This window comes from Rhea pennata, chromosome 1 (assembly GCF_028389875.1).
Source record: "Rhea pennata isolate bPtePen1 chromosome 1, bPtePen1.pri, whole genome shotgun sequence".
In the NCBI taxonomy this organism is placed as follows: Eukaryota; Metazoa; Chordata; class Aves; order Rheiformes; family Rheidae; genus Rhea; species Rhea pennata.
Window position 1 is genome coordinate 134,038,087 of NC_084663.1, and position 19,945 is coordinate 134,058,031.

Here is a 19,945-nt window from a genome sequence, read left to right on the forward strand (position 1 = left end):
TATCTCTTGCAATCATAAGTCTTTTACTTCAAACAGTGGTACAATCTAAATATGCTATTCTTCCATTTCCTTTGTCCCCTCATTTAACTCAAAAACCACTAGACCTACCTGTAACAGTAAGTTAAATCTATGTGGCATTTTTTTCTGTTGAAAACAATTTTATTTAGCTCAGCTTGACAGTGAGGGTTTGGGCAAATTACTCCTGAAACTACAATGACTGGCAGGTGTCATAACTGGTTCTCACACAAACCAATGGCCAAATCTCCTCACATACACATTCATACTAGGTACACAGACATATAAAGTTAATGTGTGTGTGTATACACACACACGCACCTATGTGTAATGGAAGGCGACCAGTTCCTCCCTCTAGCAAATTAATTTTCCTAGAACTTCAATTAGGTCATCACTTCTTTTCTTTTCCTTACTGAAAATTTATGCAAATAATTACTTCTTCTACTCTACACATCTTCTAAAAATAGAGCATACATAAACCAAGTCTCCTCCAAATCAAGACTCATTCCCTTCTTAGCACTCTTTAACCAGATTCCAAATTGCCCAAGTCAGAAAAAGATCTTTATTTAACGTTTTCAGTGCAAGTTCACAGGCTGAACCTACAAGGATGAAAGGGAAAGATCTAATGGATGTCTTCCTCCATGGTTTGTACATCTGCTATAAAAGGTAGTAAGTGATACCTTCCAGTGGATAAAGAACACACAAGAAATACAAGGAAAAAAAAGTCACTACTGGAGATCTGGAGTACTGGTACAGACAACTGCTTTCTGAGAGTTGTAGGTGCAAAACACTTGTAAAATGTAAAAACACTTTGCACTGAAAAATTATGTACAGAGATTGCAGGTCATGAAGTAGCAAAGAAACTGCATCTGCATAAGGGCAGAAGAGATAGGTGGTCACACTGCCTACCAGCCTGAATAGCAGGTAAAAGATTTGCCCCACATATTGGAGAATAATACTCATCTTAATGGAAATAATCACAAGCAAAAGTGTCTCCAACACTAAAAGATGCTACTTCTCAAAAGATGAGGCGCGTCATTGTAACCCAGCCTTCACATCTCAGGGCAAAACTTACATTTCAATTAGCATGCAATTAAAACTTTGACTAAAATAGCAGCATCTGTGTCTGTGTGTACTTATAAATCCCAACACCATTCTTATCCCTTTTGGGGTGGGAGATAGAGGTATCATCTCTTTTCCTTTACTTATGTAAAAGCAAGTTTACTCTTCTTCCCTTATAAGAACATCTCTTCATAGTACTTGAATCTGCTCCAATGAAACAAGCTCTCAAATCACTTCAGAAGTATATTACAGCTCTTACAAGTTCAATTTAATTGGAGGAAAAAAATCCATTAGCACACTTTCCAACTATTATAGACTTGTTTCTTGGCCAATTGAGAACTTAAACAAACTAACTTCCTATCCTTAGCTCAAAGGGTGATGGCTTGCAATGATCTTACTTCTAATTCAGCCTATAAACAAACATGCAGCTAAGTAAAACTAAAAATAGAACATAAAACATGGTTTATTTTAGGCATCCTGAAAGATGCCCTAGTATACATTAACACATACACACATCATTCCAACAGAAAAAGGTTAGTGAAAATATTTAAACCAAGATTCAGATGCTCACACTGCAAACAAAAGTAACTATCCTAAGTCTAGTGCTTATTTATATTCAGTAAATAATTTTATTAGTAATAGAAGAAATATAAATGTTATTTTTAGGAAGACAAATATATTTGCACCCAAAAACTTGAAATGACAAGATCTTGTAATACTTAATTCCAGAGGCAGAAGTAAAAGATATCTTCCAGATTTTGGAAAAGCTAAGTCTCTAATACGACTGAGGCAGGTAGCCTAAAAACAATACCAAAAAAACCCTAAGGAAGTAAAAAATAAATAAATAAAAAAAAATCTGAAATTTACCCAACCTTCATGACTTACGGAGTCAGACTCATTACTTTTTAATGCTTACTGCTATCAAAAATAGCTTGCCTCCAATCTTTCACCAGGGGGGAGGGGGAGAGGGGAGGAGGGGGAACACATACACACACACACACACCACCTTACCAGACATACACACGCACAGCCCTCCTCAAAGCTGTTTGTAAACTGGTCTTTACTTCCTCAGCAAACTCTTTACTGAACATTAAAAAAGTATCTAATCGTGTCTCAAGCATCCAATTAAACCAGTAAATTATTAAGCTACCATCCTTTCAAGTTCAAGAATTCAAGCAACAGAACAGTTTGAGTAGTAATAACAGCAGTACTATCACATGCACATTAGACAAATATTCACATACAACCAAGAGCTAAATTTCACTGATGGCTTATGAGCAGGTTATTTGCAGTAGTTTATTTGCAGTATTATGTAAACTGTTCAGATATAGAATGTGTCAGTTTGAATTTGGAAAGGAAAACATGCTTTTAACATGTAAAGCCTAATTAGTCAAAATAAGTTTCTTTATGGCAGATTGAAACTAACCTTAAACTAATCTACCCTTTTCCCCAGTAACATTTTTTTAAATGTTTAAAGTTCTCAAGAATATTTTTAAGAAACTCTACTGCTACTAGAGGTCAAATTCATCTAGTCTGAAAATACTCTCTTTACAGTAAGATTGTATAAACTATATTGGAAAAGCCTAGAAAACTAAACCAGCACAGCGTAAGCATCAGCTGTTGATGTGCCAGTTCATTCACAGGTGCAAAACTACAGCATTTGCTATCCTCTCTAGCAACCTACTCCTATCAGTAGGTAGGACTCCACCACATATAGGTACAATAGCACTGATCTCTACACTGTTTCTCCTTATTCAAGGAGCTTCAAATACAAATGAATAAAATCCCATAAGAGACTACAGTTGTTCTTTTAGACCTAACCCAAATAAGTTACTGGAGTGATGTATATTGTTCATCTTCAAAAAAAAAATCTTTTCATGAAAAATCTTAAACAAACCATTTCTCTTTACATACATCAAACAAGAAACCGCTGAGAACTAAAGAACCAAACACAGCCATATCACTAGAGGTCCTAATGACCACAAACTCTCACACAGGAATGAAGCCACAGCCTAGGCAAGCCTTCACATAACACCAACCAACCAACCCTTGCACAGTAAACCAAGACAACAGGAAATACTGGCACAGAGTTCTAGTCCTCTCCACCACCTTCTTCACTAAACACTCAGAGCTGCAGCATCCTACACCTGGTCCTAGCATCCTGCTTTTCAAAAAGATTTGCTGAAATGTGGAAAACCACCTTCAGAAATCTAGTTCAGTGGAGCCATACAATCTCAATATTCTCTCAAATAAGACATTTTTATAAGTGCGATGTATTCTTTGTAAATGAAACAGGGTTTGGGTGGTGTGGACCTTTTTTAATTATTAAAAAGAAAAAAAAATACAGTACTAAGACACTGTTCTAGAAAAGTAGTCTTTTCGCAGTCAGTTGGATATTAGCACAACCCTTTTCACATAATGGGCCTAAGTACCATCTTCGTCCTACAGATGTGCTCCACACCTCAGTGTAGAGAGTATCTGCTCTCATCATCCATGTCAAGGAGCAGAGCAGACAAAATAACAGTATTAAGATTTATACAATATCTCTTAGGATGCTACAAATCTGACCGTGTCACTAGGGCACAACTAATAACAATATGTAGTTGCTGTAAGACAGGAATGCGTGTTTCCCCCATAGCAAACTAGGTCTTTTTAGGTCTGTGCCCATGTATAAACAAGAAAGGGAAAAACAGCAGTGAGAGCAGGCCAAAGGGTCAATCTGCAAGTGACCTCTTCAATGTAACTATGATTAAAGCAGGTATATCTGCTTGTGCATATAACCACAACACAGAGCTTCAACAGCTAGCCTGATCTGAAATCACTAGCAAACCAGAATAGCAGTATTATATGTGGAAGGAGGGCATCAACATTTGTGAAAAGCTTGGCTTGCAGTGCACATACACCTACACTGAACTTCCCTTTCAACAACTAAATTAGAGGAGTATGCTTTTTAACACTCACAGGTTACTTGGCATCAGTGTGTAAGCCAACTACACCCAAATGTACTACTTCAATTCAAAATTATCACCTTTATACCATGTAATTTAATCCACAATAGAAGCTCTCACCAATTTACTAACCAGGTTCTAAAGTGCTATAACTGAATCTGCAAGTTCCAGTTTCCTATTAAAAAACCCTTGGTATCACTAAGTTGTCAAACAGTAGATGCAAAGATGCAAGAAGCTCTAGAACCAAACATTAGCATCTAGAAACATACCACTTGCCCTATATATGGTATACATAGTTATAAGGAGTTAGAATAATAGGATAGAAAACATAAAAAGCAGTCATTGTCTTCAAGAATGCCTGGATGATGTACCAGTAACCAGAACCAGCTTGAAGAAAACTTGCTTTCTACAGAAAAGCAACAGAGCTTGGAAGACCAAGGTGCACCATATCAGAATCACAAAATAATTCTGGTTGGAAGGGACCAGTTGATCTTCTCAGGTCCACTCTTGCTCAAAGCAGGACTAAAGACGTTCAATCATGTTGCTCAGGACTTTGTTCAAAATCCTTGTTAGGATTGTAATGAGCATTTCTAATAGGACAAGCTAGAATAATGCCACAACAGCAGAAATGCTTTGGCTCTTTAATGCAAAAGAGGAATCCTATAGCAAGTTTAAAGTGGCAAGCTAGTAACAGGGCGAGGAGAGCAGAACACATTAACATATTTAAGAGTGCAAGGATGAGCAGATTAATTATTCAACAGTCTCAAGTGAGCTTCTGTACCAAACACTCCAGTATCCACACATTTACATTAACAAAAACTTCATTCAACTGCTCAAAGTTTATTTTTGGGTTTTTTTTTTTTTTTTTTGGTGTTTTTAAGCTTAAAACAATTAGAACCATCTAACCAATATCACATCAAACTATTCTAATGTGCCTATGCTAATAAAATTGAAGTTTAAGAAATGGTAAGTTTCCCTCCATCTCCTCCTTCCTTCTTTCAAATGCTTCTGCAAGAACTCCCAACTACTCCTGGGAAAAAAAATCTCTGAAGAAAATCAAGTTTTCCTTCTCTGTAGTAAACTAAAAGGGAATTCTTTCTATGCTCTTTGGTGTCTTTCTGATCACCTAGCTTCCTTTTTGCACTCAGGTAAGGCTTCACTGTTACACTGTAAACCTTTACAAACCTGCAAATCAGGATGCAGGAAGAAAAAGGTGCTTGTCAATCACAAACATTATCATTTTAAAAAGCCCTGCACTTACTTGGTTTCTCCTGTTTAAATGAATTCAGTACATAACATTACAGAAGGAGAAACTAGGGCCTAGGCAAGCTGAATAGTCTGATATGACTGAACGATGTTAGTGGCATATCTGAAAAAATATCCCACAGTGCTAGGAAGTTTTCTGCAGTATTCTCAGCTCAACCCATCTGAATAAGCAATAATACAAATGGACTAATGGAAAATCTGCAATTAAGATTTTATAAAATAAGCCTCTCCAAGCACAAGAAAAAATTGTTTTCTATTTATACTTTTAGATTGTTCACTCCAAAAAAAAAATTAAGCAAATTAAGAAAACAATGTATTCGTTTGAAAGAATTTCTAAAACTTGCGCTCCAAAAGACCTTCATCAGTAGCCAGAAAAAGGACTGTGAAGAGTGAGTGAATACAGTTAACTAAATTAAATTGGTACAATAAGCAAAAGAAGTTTGATAAAGTTATTTTTCAAGAGAACAGATGATATTTTGCAAGGCATATGGTACTTATTTTTAGATAGTAGTCATACAATAATACTACAGATTTTACTTTTCTTGAAAATAGCATAGTATTTTATATTGAGCTGCTGTGCTCATATTTATTTTGTACAGGTTAATATTGTATTTGCTATTACAAAAAGTGTATGATGGTCTTTTTCAAATCATTAACAAACTGCTAGTGGAAAAAAGTATGCAGCATACCAGTACAAATGTTTCGGGGGCAAGTGGGAAGTCTTATATAAAAGAAAAAAAAAGTAATATTGAATTCAAATGAAGGAGAGGAAAAATGCCTTATGCAAACACATGCTGGGTTTTTTGTTATTTTTTTTTTCAATCAAATGTCCCAAAAATCTCATCATACATGAAATGACAGCAACAACAACAAAAAACAACCACCTTTGGATTGCTGTAATGACTGTCAGGCCAGCACAGCACCAGCAGAAAGAGGCGTGCGCGCGCACACACACACACACACACACCAAAAAAAAAAAAAAAAAAAAAAATCCATCTGGACTTAGGAATATACTTCTTGACTCTTGACTTCATCTTAGCAAAAGATGCTCCAAGACCTTTTGATTTCTAGTATTCCCACATTTTGTGATGAAAAGAAACATATGAAAGAACATATCCCCTACTGATTACATTTTTTAAATTCTTATCTACGCATACGATGTCTCATTTCAAAGATATCTTAAAGTTTATTTACGAGTAATTCTCAGTTAATGTAGGTACATCAGGTGAGGCCGTTTAAGTCTTCTCTGAGTAAATTTAGTACAATGTATTCTCATGTATTCGCTTAGTTATTTCCCTTTCCTTAATGCATTTTCCAGTTAAATATTAGGACTCTACATATCATCAAAAATAACCTGTAGGACTACAGTATCCGTCTCTCTTAAATAACAACAAAAAATCCAGCCTACCCAAAAGCCCTCATTCTGACTCACATAACTTACAAAAAGTTAAGAAGTTCTCACACAGAAAATTTACTTTATTTTGAAAAAGCAGTACTTGCAGGGATGAGGGAGACTGCTTAGAGGGAAGCTAGCAGAAGTTGTCTTCGCCCTCATTATGAAAAACAGTTGCTACCATGCAAGGGCCAGCATGTGTTTTAAAGTCAAACATCCTAATGTTTTTACAGTATTTTTTTATAGTATTTGAGCAGAGATTTGTTTGTTCCTTAGATAAGTGTTATAGAAGCCTGTACTGTACATTAGGCTTTTTTTTTTTTTTTTTTAATCGTCTATAGAAGGCCACAGAACTGAAAACTAAAACTGGTAAAAAGACAATCCACAAATTGGAGAGGAGAGCACAATCTACCACAGTAGACTGTTTAAGGCACAATCAGATACTCAAATCAAGCTGCTACTGACCCACATCAAAATGTCAGTAAATCCAAGTACCTATAGCTGATTGTCATTCCCTGCTTCCACAACCACTACAGCTTGGATCTTGAATCTCTGTTCTTCTAGCTTAAGTTTTCACACTAATTTACTACTATAAAATATTTTTTTCTTTTCTTTAGGAAGAAAAAAATCCCAGCACGTTAATTAGGCTGTCTTTTTTAAAACTTTGATACAAAAAGTATCAAATGTACCAGTAGTGCCAGAAACCTAGGCACTAGGCCTACTTTTTTCTTCCCCTCGATAATTTTGCACAATGAAGCTAGAGGGCAATTTATGTATTTATTTATTTAAGTTCTGTTCTCCCTATAGACCACCAGCACAGCAGGCTCAAGGGGATGTTCAGGAATATCTTTGCCATCTGAATCCCATGGTGCTGAATTAATAGTGTTCTTTCCCACAATGGTTCTCCAACAAACAGTCCAAAAATTTACATAATTTTGCCACTGTTTTGTCTTGACAGATTACAGTCCCACTGTCGTGTCACTAAAGGCAATTCACAGATCAGGATACAGAAAATAGAAAATACAGATTCTCACATGCATGCTGGGTTAATATTTAACATTTCAACACTAAAAATTCATTCATCAAGATTCTCTTGTAACTCTGTATCTAATGAAACTGAACCAAAGTTTCTTCAGGCTACTAATCTGCTCATGCTACAAATTACAATGGTAAAAAAATCATTTCTTAGCTGAAAAAAAGAATTTTTGAAGTTTTGAGTTGAAGTGCAACACCGATTAGCATTAACAAAGTTTGTATTTGAGAAAATCATATGTACTTTCTAAAAGCAATAGATATAGTTAGTTTTAACAACTAAAAACTTTTTGGCCATGTTACATGGCAATCTGGGTATACAGTTACCCCACATCGTTTAATTAAATGCCTAGAGATATTAAATATAGATCAAGTTACAGTGATGAAGGAAATAGAGTAAACAAAAGAGAAACCATAATGATTAATCTGCATCCCCAGAAATCCATACAAGAACCCACGTTAACAAAATGATTTTTGAGAAGATGTAACATCCACCCACCACCTTCTATAGTAAGGGGTCAAATCACTCAAGTACATGAGATTTTATACAGTTATGCTAAAATAAACATTTAAGAATTGTCTCAGGATACACACACACACACACACACACAGAATGGGTAAGGTTGGAAGGGACATCTAGAGATCATTTAGCCCAACCTTCCTGCTCAAGAAGGGTCACCTAGAGCATGTTAGACAGGATCACATCCAGGTGGGCCTTGAATATCTCCAGAGAAGGAGACTCCAGAATCTCTCTGCGCAACCTGTGCCAGGGCTCCGACACTCTCACAGTGAAGAAGTTCCCCCTCACAGTCAGGAGGAACTTCCTGTGCTTCAATTTCTGCCCATTGCCTCTTGTCCTGTCACACGGGACAACTGAAAAGAGTTTGTCCCTGTCCCCTTGACACCCTCCCTTCAGGTACTTGTACACATTGATCAGATCCCACCTCAGTCTTCTCTTCCCCAGGCTGAAGAGGCCCAGCTCTCGCAGCCGTTCCTCATAGGGCAGGTGCTCCAGCCCTCGGATCATCTTTGTAGCCCTACGCTGGACTCTCTCCAGTAGTTCCATGTCTCTCTTGTACTGGGGAGCCCAGAACTGGACACGACACTCCAGATGAGGCCTCAGCAGGGCTGAGTAGAGGGGCAGGATCACCTCCCTCGACCTGCTGACAACACTCTTCCTAATGCGCCCCAGGAGACCATTGGCCTTCTTGGCCACAAGGGCACATTGCTGGCTCATGGTCAATCTGTCATCCACCAGCACTCCCAGGTCCTTCTTGGCAGAGCTGCTCTCCAGCAGGTCAGCCCCCAGCTTGTACTGGTGCCTGGGGTTATTTCTCCCTAGGTGCAGGACTCCACACTTGCCCTTGTTGAACCTTACGAGGTTCCTCTCTGCCCAAGTCTCCAGCCTCTCTCAATGGCAGCACAGCCCTCAGGTGTGTCAGCCACTCCTCCCAGCTTGGTATCCTCAGCAAACTTGCTGAGGAGGCACTCTGTCCCCTCAGCCAGGTCATTGATGGAAAAGTTGAACAGGATGGGAGCCAGTACTAAGCCCTGGGGAACTCCACTAGCCACAGGCCTCCAACTAGACTCTGCACCACTGATGACAACCCTCTGAGCTCTGCCCTTCAGCCAGTTCTCAATCCACCTCACTGTCCACTTGTCTAGCCCACACTTCCTGAGCTTCTCTAGAAGGATGTTATGGGAGAGAGTGTCAAAAGCCTTGCTGAAGTCACGGTACATAACGTCCACTGCTATCCCCTCATCTACCCAGCCAGTCAGTCCATCACAGAAGGCCATCAGATTGGTTAAGCAGGATTTCCCCTTGATGAATCCATGTTGACTACTCCTGATCACCTTCTTTTCCTCCATATGTCTGGAGATGACATCCAGGATGAGCTGTTCCATCCCCTTTCCAGGGATGGAGGTGAGGCTGGCTGGCCTATAGTTGCCTGGGTCCTCCTTCTTGCCTTCCTGAAGACTGGAGTGACATTGGCTTTCTTCCAGTCCTCAGGCACCTCTCCAGTTCTCCAGGACCTTTCAAAGATGATGGAGAGTGACCTGGCAACAACATTCGCCAGCTCCCTCAGTACCTGTGGGTGTATCCCGTTCGGGTCCATGGATTTGTGGATGTCTAGCTTGCCCAGAAGGTCTCTAATCCTACCCTCCTCAAGCAAGGAAAGTCTTCCTTTTTCCAGACTTTCCTCCCTTGCTTCCAAGGCCCTGGGGGTCTTGAGGGCTGTGCTTAGCAGTGACGACTAAAGCAAAGAAGGCATCCTTTGTCACCAGGGCCCCCGCTCCATTCAATAGTGGGCCCACATTTTCCCCAGTCTTCCTCTTGCTACTGATGTATTTGAAGAATCCCTTCATGTTGTCCTCAACATCCCTTGCCAGACTCAATTCCTAATGGCCCTTAGCCTTCCTTGCTGCATCTCTACATACTCTGACAGCATTTTTATAATCCTCCCAAGTAGAATGTGGAAGAGGGGACAGGCTATTTATTTTCTTCTTCTGTTGGAATTTTGCCAGGAGCTCCTTGCTCATCCATGCAGGTCTCCTGACCCCCCATACACACACACACACAGAAGTTTTGTGAATCATTAACAGAAAACACAAGCTTCCCTTTCTTTTTTTTAAAAAAACACACTACAGCATTCAAAAAAGTGGAAGCCTACCTTTTCTGCATCCATGATGAGTTTACTTAAACTCAAAAAACCAAGAACCCCCCCCTCCCCCCCCCCGAAACAAAAAACACTGCCCACTACACACTGTTTTGGTACCCCCTCCCAGACTTAAATAAGAATATACCATAAACAAACAAGCTATTAAAGAAGAGCCAGTCTCCTGTAGAAGTAATCTGTAAAATCGTGTAAGAAAAGATTATCTTTCCCCATTATAATAATCAAACATCTCCTCTAAAAAACAAAGATAGTCAGCACAAATAAACCAGTTACATGGCCAGAAAGTTTACAGACTCAAATTCAAGAAGCTCTAGCATATCACAAGCAAGTAAACTTCATTGTTTCAAATGGAACATATTAAAACTTTTTAAAGCAAATGTTACATTAAAAAAAGAATCTTTGCGTCAGTCCTCCCCGAGTTCCCATCTTGACAGCTTGAACAGGTTTTGTTTTGCTTTGCTGCTTGCTTGATTGCTTGAACAGGAATATTCATGACTGCAACTGATTTCAGTAAGAGCTGTGCTATGAAAAACCAAGACGTATATTAAGGTACCCAATACTCATAGGCATTTTCACCTTAACAGCTTTTGCGCCTCTACTCTTGTCCGGTGAGACGACAGCCCCAGTTCCTTTCCAAGTATAACACAAAATCAGAGAAAAAATTGTGGAAAGCGCTCAGCCTATCTAATGATTAAAATACTCAGAGCCATGAGAAAATAATTACTTTGCTTTCCCATCAGTGTTGGAATATCATAAATACCCAAACTGAACAAGAATTAAAAGAAGTGTTAGATATTGCGTATAGTGAACAAAGCAGATTTGCAGGAAAAGGTATGATCACACCATTACTGAAAAGCAAGCATCCAAAACAACAAATTAAGAAATCATAGGTGCCTTAATTTTGTCATTTTTAACTGAGTACATGATTTGCCACTCTGATAATGTTTGTAACAATTGGTGTGCATGTACGCCCATGCATCTCTCTCTAGGTTCCTAATATAGTGCACTACTCAATCTGAAGAGCAGGTTAAATCATTTTGTATGATGCCTATAGGTAGTTGAATAGCTAGACATATCTTTGTCAATCAAGTAATCATTTTTTCTCCACTGAAAAGTGAGCTTACACAAGTAACAGCACTAGAAAGGGATGAGACATACTTTATCACTAGGCTTCACAGCAGACAAACAGAAAGACTCCAAACAGACTCCCTTCCAAAATCTGTCATTTCAACCAGTTTAGATTACCACCTTTTTCTACTAGCTTTGTTCTCTTCTAACCTGTCTTCAGTAATCTGTCTCTACTTTGTCCTCATGTATCATCTACTCTTTCTCTTCCTCACACAGTCATCCTATGCCCTGAGTCCTGTCTCAATATCAAGTCAGATTCATTTTCTACTCTCCTCAGACTTTTTATCTTTGGATTCATTAACTGCTAAGTTTCAAGTAGGAACTAGAAGGTTCTAACTTTTTTTTAAGCTTGCCACATTTGTGAGAACTTGACCAAAACAGTCAAGTCAAGAGACAGTGAAACAGAACATTGGTCAACAAAAGGTGAAAAGGTGACTTTTCTACTCCTTACTAGATATCATAAAAGCATTCAAGCTGTTTAAGAGAAATCTTTTTTTTCTTCTGAAGTAGCATCTTTCTCAACAATTAACTGTTTCAGCTTGAGTTAAACAAAAAAGCCAGAACCAAGGCATATGCAAACCCAAAACATAATCAAGCTGAGGCAACTGTCCAATATGGGGAAGGTAGAAAAATAAATCAGCCTAAACACATTTGTCAAAAGTTATAAGCAATTTAAAAGCTGGTTCTTAAAGAGGAACCTTTTTAAATTATAGATAGCAGTTCTAGAATCATCTAAAACAAAAAAAACCCTGAACACTCACCCACCAAAAACCCATACTACAACAACAAAAGAAAACCAACAAAAAACTAACCAGTAAAACTACAAGTTTGTTTCCTCTTTTTGCATATTTGGCAAAGAAACATCTTTTTTTTTTTTTTTTTTAAAGAAGCTTAGAAATCTCAACCATATCAATATCCATTCCAAACCAAATGATCTCACGCTTTATCTGCAAATCTGTGTATATCACAGCAAATGAATGGTTTATTTTATCCAATTATCAAATTTATAAACTTTACACATCTATGATATTAATGAAGTCCTTTTCCAATTAAAGCAGAGACCCAGGACAAAGAAAAATTCAATGTAAAAACACAGATTCACAGTAAAATATATTTTGGTACTTATGGTTTCCTCGTTCTTAAGTCTCAGATAAAACTGACACTAAAGAGTAAACGAGACTCTTAAATGTATGCTTTGGTCATTAAAATAAAAGTGTCTCAAAATAAGCCTAAGGTTTACAAGTCATAAACACAGCAGCCTGTGATCTTATTTAACCACCCTTCTGCCAAAAAACCCTAAAGCTGTATCAGTTGCCAACTGCATTTCTTTTCCGGCCAAATACTGCTTCTTCAGAAGTACCAGTTAGCAAAACGAAAGAACACAGGGAGAGAGTAATCGAAAAAGCAGTTCAAGCAATAGCATGGATACACCAGATGCCTGCTAGACCTAATAAATGAGAAACACTTGTATTCAAGAGAAGATGAGTTGCTTCCAGTGGAACAGAAATGATCACTAAAATCAAGGAGAACAATAATGAAACAGGAGCTCAGTACAACAGAAAAAGGGGGGAAGAGAATAAAAGATCTTATGTAAGCACATACTATGGCTGAAAAAGCAAAGAAAACTATTTAAAGTGTTAGAAATCACACATACAGGGTGGGAGAAACCACTCTGAAGCACTGAAATTCATTACCTATTACATGGGTATAATTTCTTTACCACAAAACTTAGATCAGAAAACTGATACGGACTTGAAACAGATGTGAATGTAATTGAACACTGCCATTTGCTTACTCAGTAGGACGTTTTCAGGATTACATTTTCAGAAACAGAAGTTTCATTAGTGAGAGCTTGCATTTTCAAAGGAGAATGACAATTAGTATATATAAAAAAAAAAAGAAACACCCTCAAACCCTACCTTTTGTAACAATTTTTTTCACAGTTTCCTGTCACTTGGGCTTTCTAAAAGATTCGACATGAATGGGTTCTTCCATCACACCAAGAGTAGTAAGACTCTGTAGCCTGCAAAGAAATATTTTAAGTTTCTTTTCCTGGTTTGTACTAAATAGAAATTCAGCATATTCTGACCAGAGCCCTTGAAGTTTATTTCTGAGTGACGCTATGTTGTCAGTTTGTTGACATGAAAAGCATTAACAAATTTTGCTTCCTGGACTAATACCATAAATTAATATTGTGAATTGGATTTATATATCTATCAAGAAAATGTGGTTCAGTGTTCATTTACCATACTTATTTCTATTAAGGCTTAACATCAATTTTATTTACATGATCAGTAGGGACATATAGCAATATTGTTGCTACAATAAATTAACAAATTAAAAGGAAAGGCTTAATTGAGGCAGCAGGTTTTGCTAATGAAATTCAGAATTTCTCCTTATAATTATAAATTTCGAGTTACTACATTCAATTTTGGAGTTACCTTTGTATTCTCATGAAGGAGGAAAATGTTACAGAACCAATGAAAGAATGGTATCTGGAACCAATATTCTCAGCAGTTAAACAGTTTTCTTCTTATTGTTCATGAGATTGGTTTCACAGCCGAGTTAAACTGAAATTAGAATTGGAAGTCTTTGAGAAAAGAGAAAGGCTATTGATGATATACACTAGTTAATTATAAGCAACTTTGTTTTACACTAACATGAATTTCAGCAAAATCCTGAGCTCCATCTCTATGTCAAGCTGTACTGTAAGTCATGTATCTATCAGTTCTTATCTCCTTGGGCCCCCACTATTTGATAGGTAAAATCAGTTCACATTAGAGCATATAAGGAGAAGTGCACTAATCCTGCTTTCCATCCAGTAGAATTAACAGGTTCTAGAGCATTCATAAATTGCTCTAGTGTGACTGCAAAAAAAATTCAAGGATCCTAATAAAGTAACTACAAAATTAGCCTATGCTGGCATGACACAGATTTTAAAACTTAGTCTTTTATAATAGCCAAAAGCCTCCAAAAATGTTTCAAAGGACCCACTGATTTCAGTATTGTACACATCCATCTCATAGGACAAACTCAGATATAGCTTCTTATATAAAACATTGTTAAAAGGTATATGTCTTTAGGACAGGTGCTGAGCTTGTATACACAAAGCAGTAACAATAGAATTTATCACATATTCTATACGATAATTGTTGCACACTATACAGTTCACAGCAGTTGTGATCCCCATAACAACTTTAACATAGCCTCACTTAAGTCTAAATCACAGCTTCTATATTGTAGGGACTTTCCTTGTATTAAATGTTCTTCCTTATGATCCAACTTCATACATCTTTGACCTCTGCTTTACAGATTACACAGTAGAATCCAGTAAGAACAGATAAATATTTAACAGATTCATAAAACAATGTTGTGACTGGAGTACTAGAAATTACCCGTTTCTGGATTAACGGCAACAACTGATAAATTGAATGTTTTATCTACACAATAACACAAGTGACCATTGCAAATATACTGCAGTTCATGGAGACAAACACAATGCTTTCAAGTCAGCCTCAGTAGTAACAAGTAAATCACAACTGCAACAGCAAAGATTTTGTAGCAATAGTAGGAGATCTTTAAAAAAAAAAAAAAAAAAAAAAAAAAAAAAAAAACTAAACTGCGTGATAGGTCTCATGTTACATACGTGCTACTTGGTTTGTGGGCATTTGGGAGGGACAGTAGAGTTCAGAGAAAAGGCTGACTAATAAAAAAGGACTCTGTTACAAACTTCAAAATGTCAGTCTAGTGATAAAAGAAATGATACGCACAGAAGCTTCCAAGGTTATTCAAACATGCACCACCACTGCCTACAGACTGAGGATACTCCATAACCTCAAATGCTTGCAAACATTATTCCGCCAATCCTGCACTGGCAGAACGACACTTGAGCTACTGTGTTCTGCCACTTGCAGTTTTATCATCAGTAAAATATTATTGCTAAGATCTGAAAAATCCTCGCAGCTTCAGCTTAATGGAGGTTCCCAAATTATCCTTTTCTGCTAAGCCCATGAATTGAAAAAAAGTTTTTTTTTTTTTTTTTTTTTCCACTGTGCTCTACAACCTACCTGATCACCATGGCAATCTTGCCAAAAATAACACTGCTTGTTCACAACTATAATCTTCAGCAACTCACACCCTCTGATTTTAACACAGAAAAGCATGCTGCCACTAAATAACCAATTTAGTAGCATCATCATGGTCACAGCAGTAAGACTGTGATGCTCTTCTCAATTATTAATTCAAAAGGTTTATCTACAAAAAACAGATAAACAGAGTTTATCAACAAATCAGAGAGGAACTGCTGAGACATAATGAACCAGCTGCAGGTTGAGCATGTATTTCAGAGACCAAAATGAATATGACAGTGTCTTGTGACCAGATTACAAGCTGCTGAACAACACTTTTTGTAACTGCACAGGCAACATCTGTGAACATCACTGATGGCTGAGAGAAAAGAAATGCTTGAAGATATTCTCCTCAGCCATTCATAGCACTGAGAATATAGGCAAAATTGAGCAGAGTTAATCTCATAGGTTGGAGATCAGAAGCTCTTTTTCTTTACATTTGAAAACCAAATGAAGTATAGCAACCAGTTCATTGACATAGAGAGGCAGGTATCTTTGGAAGGTCACTTGAAGAGAGTTACAGGATTATATTAAATATTCACATTTTATCTCATAAATAGGGCTAAATGAATCTTGCACTTTCACTTTTGAAAATATCTCAGTAAAGATTCATAAGCACAATGATGAGAAAACTTTTTATGAAGTTGCTCTAAAATGATTCACAGAAGTGGAGCTTCAATTAAAGCTCAATAGGCAGCTACATTTTTTACCATACACACTGCAACTGTACACTTCCTCAGCTTGACAAATAACAGTGGAGGTCATGCAATGAGTTTTCTGCCTTACCATTCTCTTGGTATTTGAGGAACACTAGCTTTCAATTTTATGAGTCAACAGGTGTCACTAATCTCCATACCCCATGTTAGGGTACCAAGGAATTTGGTCAGGTATTATTTCTGTTCTTATTTTTGGAGTTCTCCTAAGACTATAGAGCATGAGATATTTGAGGGTATCACATGAAAATAAGAAAGCATTTATCAAATTTGATAGGAGGAGGAATTTTTGTGCAAAATTGTGTGTTCATGTTATTCCTTTCTTTTTCTATAGCGTCCTGGTCGATGGTTACCTATGTTTTAATTTTCCATACTTCTCGGTCCTACAAAACACTTCTGCTGCTGTCCACATTAAAAAAAAAAAAAAACAAACAACCTTCTTTGAGGTAGCTAGCGGCTCTTTAAAAATAGTTACTGCTAACCCTTGTCTCTTCAGGTATGCCTAAGACAGTTCTTAAACAGAATGCTGTTAATCTTGGCTCAGATTCTGCAATATGAATTGTTTTCTTTCTTTTAAGGCAAAGCAGTCTCCTGAATTTTCAGATGACATCTTTATAGTCTCTTATTAAGGGGGAAAAAAAAAAAAAAAAAAAAAAAAAAAAGATAATTAGCTTTTTGAGTCCCCCCATTTCTTCTACATTAAAGAAACTGATTATGTTATGTAGAGGAAGGCAGTCAATACTGCTCTCCATACCACAACAGAAAGAGCTACTTTGACAATTGGAATTCCACAGATAGATGTCTGAGTTTCAAGGATGGGGTAGCAACTGTAATTTTTGTTTTGAAAGGAAGTTTCAAATAGCCAGTCAAAACGCAAAGAAAACTAAATATCAAACTTTAAGATTCCCACCAGAGACCCACAGAAATGGAACAATTTCACTGGGCTAACTTTCTATACCCAAATAAGCAATAGGAACTGTCTCATCTACTTTCAGAGACATAAAATAGAACAGAGAAACAAGATGAACTTTAACATTGCTTGAAGATGCTGTACACAGCTGAAATGACTGTTCAGGCCATTCTAGGTTACCAGTGTTTGCCTCACCAGTGAATTATCCTCTCTTTGTGTGGGAGTTATGTTCAAACGTCAACAAAAAGGTTAGGATCCCAAAGAAATTAACAAAGGGTTATGGGTTCGATCTACTGCAATAGCTGGCATGAAGCACAGAAGAATTAAAGCACTCCAATTCTAGCATGTTTTCAGATTGCTTTCACTCAGTATTAGAAGCAGTGTTTAGTGGTCCTCTGATTGAACACAGGAAACTTAGAAACTTCAGAAGTTTTTTCGTTATAGTTGTAGTCACAGCTTACCTGTGTTCCTATGACATCTAGCCACGAGTGATTATTCTCATTTTATTACGGTCAGCACCATAAGGTATAGCAGCTCAGCTATACTGATGAATTAGAACTTTTATGATAAAAAGGGAGCTGAACAAGGGAGATTAGAAAGGAAAAGAGGCTACAATTTTAATCTATCAAATCTTAAGAGTAAGAGTAGTGAGAACAGGAAAGAGGAGAAAAGAAATTACCCAGAAGACAAAATAAACAAAAGATGACTACTTGTTAAAAGCTTTAGGAGTTCTGGGGGAAAGAGAAGAGAAATATCTCTTTACATATGTATTTCAAATATTGCCAAACTTGCTCTTTAACCAGAATCATTCAGTACATGTGCTACAGTGGGTACCAGTTTTTAAATCTGAACAGATGTCTCTTACAACTAGACTGTCAAAGTCATGAGCTTCACTAATATACAGTTTGCCCATATGCAATGTTAATTTCCTATCTTCCAAAGTCACAGCAGAACTTCACTTTCTTAATATAAAGCATGGCGTATTTGTGACTAATGCTAGAATTTCGACTACATGGTTTAAAAGAAAATAGAAAACCATATGGATATTCCCCACCTGCTAAGAATTCTTTCCCTCCCTATTTATCGGTTTTCAATACAAAGTGGTAGCAGTAGATGCCCAATCTTTAACATAACTTAGACTGCTTTTGAAGTATATAGTAGGCAAAAGACTGATCCAGGATAGTGAAGTGACTGTACTTTTCTTATAATAATAATAAAAAATAATAATATAAAGGCTTACATTGACTGGAACTCCACCAATTGTGACTAGACGATCCCAATAGGTACACTCAAACAGAACTAGAGACAAAGCTTTTACTTAATCAGATGAATAGACAAGTTCAAAATGTGACATATTACTGAATGTTCAGGCTTAAAGTACTTCAATACACACAAAATACAACACAAATACTTAATTTCTTAGATGTAGAGGCAATCGCCAATAAAATTTAACATGAAGTGGTTAAAAAAACCCTCAAAATCTGTTATGTTGATTTTGTCATTTCAGCAATCAGCAATACACTTATGTCCCCCCCTCCCCCACACACACACAAAATCAATATTCTCCAAGTACAAAACTACAGGTAGCAGTACGAGGACGACAGACTGGCAGGGGGCGGCAGGGAGCAGAACTGAGCTGCAGCAGGCAACAGTACTCCGGGGATAAGCAGACAAGGGGTAACAGGAACACAGAAGCACTTCCCAGCTCCCTTGTCCACACACTTATCCCATCCGCATAGCAGAAAGGGATCCATGCATCACCGGCTTCACTCCCTCCCAGTTGATTCTAAATAATGCATTCATTTTCTTTACTATATCCCATATCTGCTGTAAACAGGCAGAGTGAACAATTATTATACAGACCAAGGTGTACAGAAGCATTGATAAAGTACTAATATTGAAGGCACTATCATGCACTTTCATGCTGTAAAGCAAATCCTATAGATAACACCACTGAATTTTTATTCTCAGGTAAGTAATCAGAGGAATAACAGCCTATGAGTTCCAGTTATGAAATAAGCTAGATAAAAACAGAACTAAAAGTTTAAAAACTAGTAAGCTGGCAGTATAACCTCTCTTATCATGAAATCAGAAATCTGAGCAAGTACAGATTAAAAAAAAAAAGTTTATACCAATCACTAAGGATTAATTTCTATCACAGAGGCAGCAGCAGAGAGACAAAACAAGCAAACCAATTAGCTTACTAGTTTCAATCTTATTTTTTAAAAAAATGATTTCACAAATCATCACTATCGGTTCCAAAGGATGCTTTGTTAATACTGCTGCAATTCAAGACCTTTGGGTGGTGGGGAAGAGAGCAACGTAAAAGTAAAAAGAACAACAACCCCTTGCACAAACGTTTAAGACTGCTGTGCATTTATAAACTATGCATATAGTATTTTCGTATCATACAAGTGAACTATTTGCAAAAGTGTAATCATTTAATCTAATTTGATACTGAGTATTATGTAATTCCACACAATTCTATTTAGAGATAAAATAAGGCAAGCATCCAACTTAATAACAGAAAAAAAAATGAATTCAATGGAGTTGATGTATGTATTTTCTTCCCCTAGTGAAAATGAATACAGGTACAATGAAAACTGACAAAATTTTCTTCTAGCTCAACTTGACAGAGCATACAACTGCCATATAAACATCAAGCTGTTCTTA

The 19,945-nt window shown here is 37.1% G+C and overlaps 1 protein-coding gene across 4 annotated transcripts in view; it reads right to left on the bottom strand.

Moving 5' to 3' along the window:
* Positions 1–13,514, bottom strand: part of CDKL5 (cyclin dependent kinase like 5) — a 113,548-nt gene extending 100,034 nt beyond the window's left edge. For all 4 annotated transcript variants that reach the window (XR_009958224.1, XM_062574258.1, XM_062574268.1 and 1 more), the window contains exon 1: positions 13,442–13,514. The gene's annotated coding sequence lies outside the window, so the exon portion shown is untranslated. The remainder of the gene's footprint in view (positions 1–13,441) is intronic.
* Between the last annotated feature and the right edge of the window lie 6,431 nt (positions 13,515–19,945).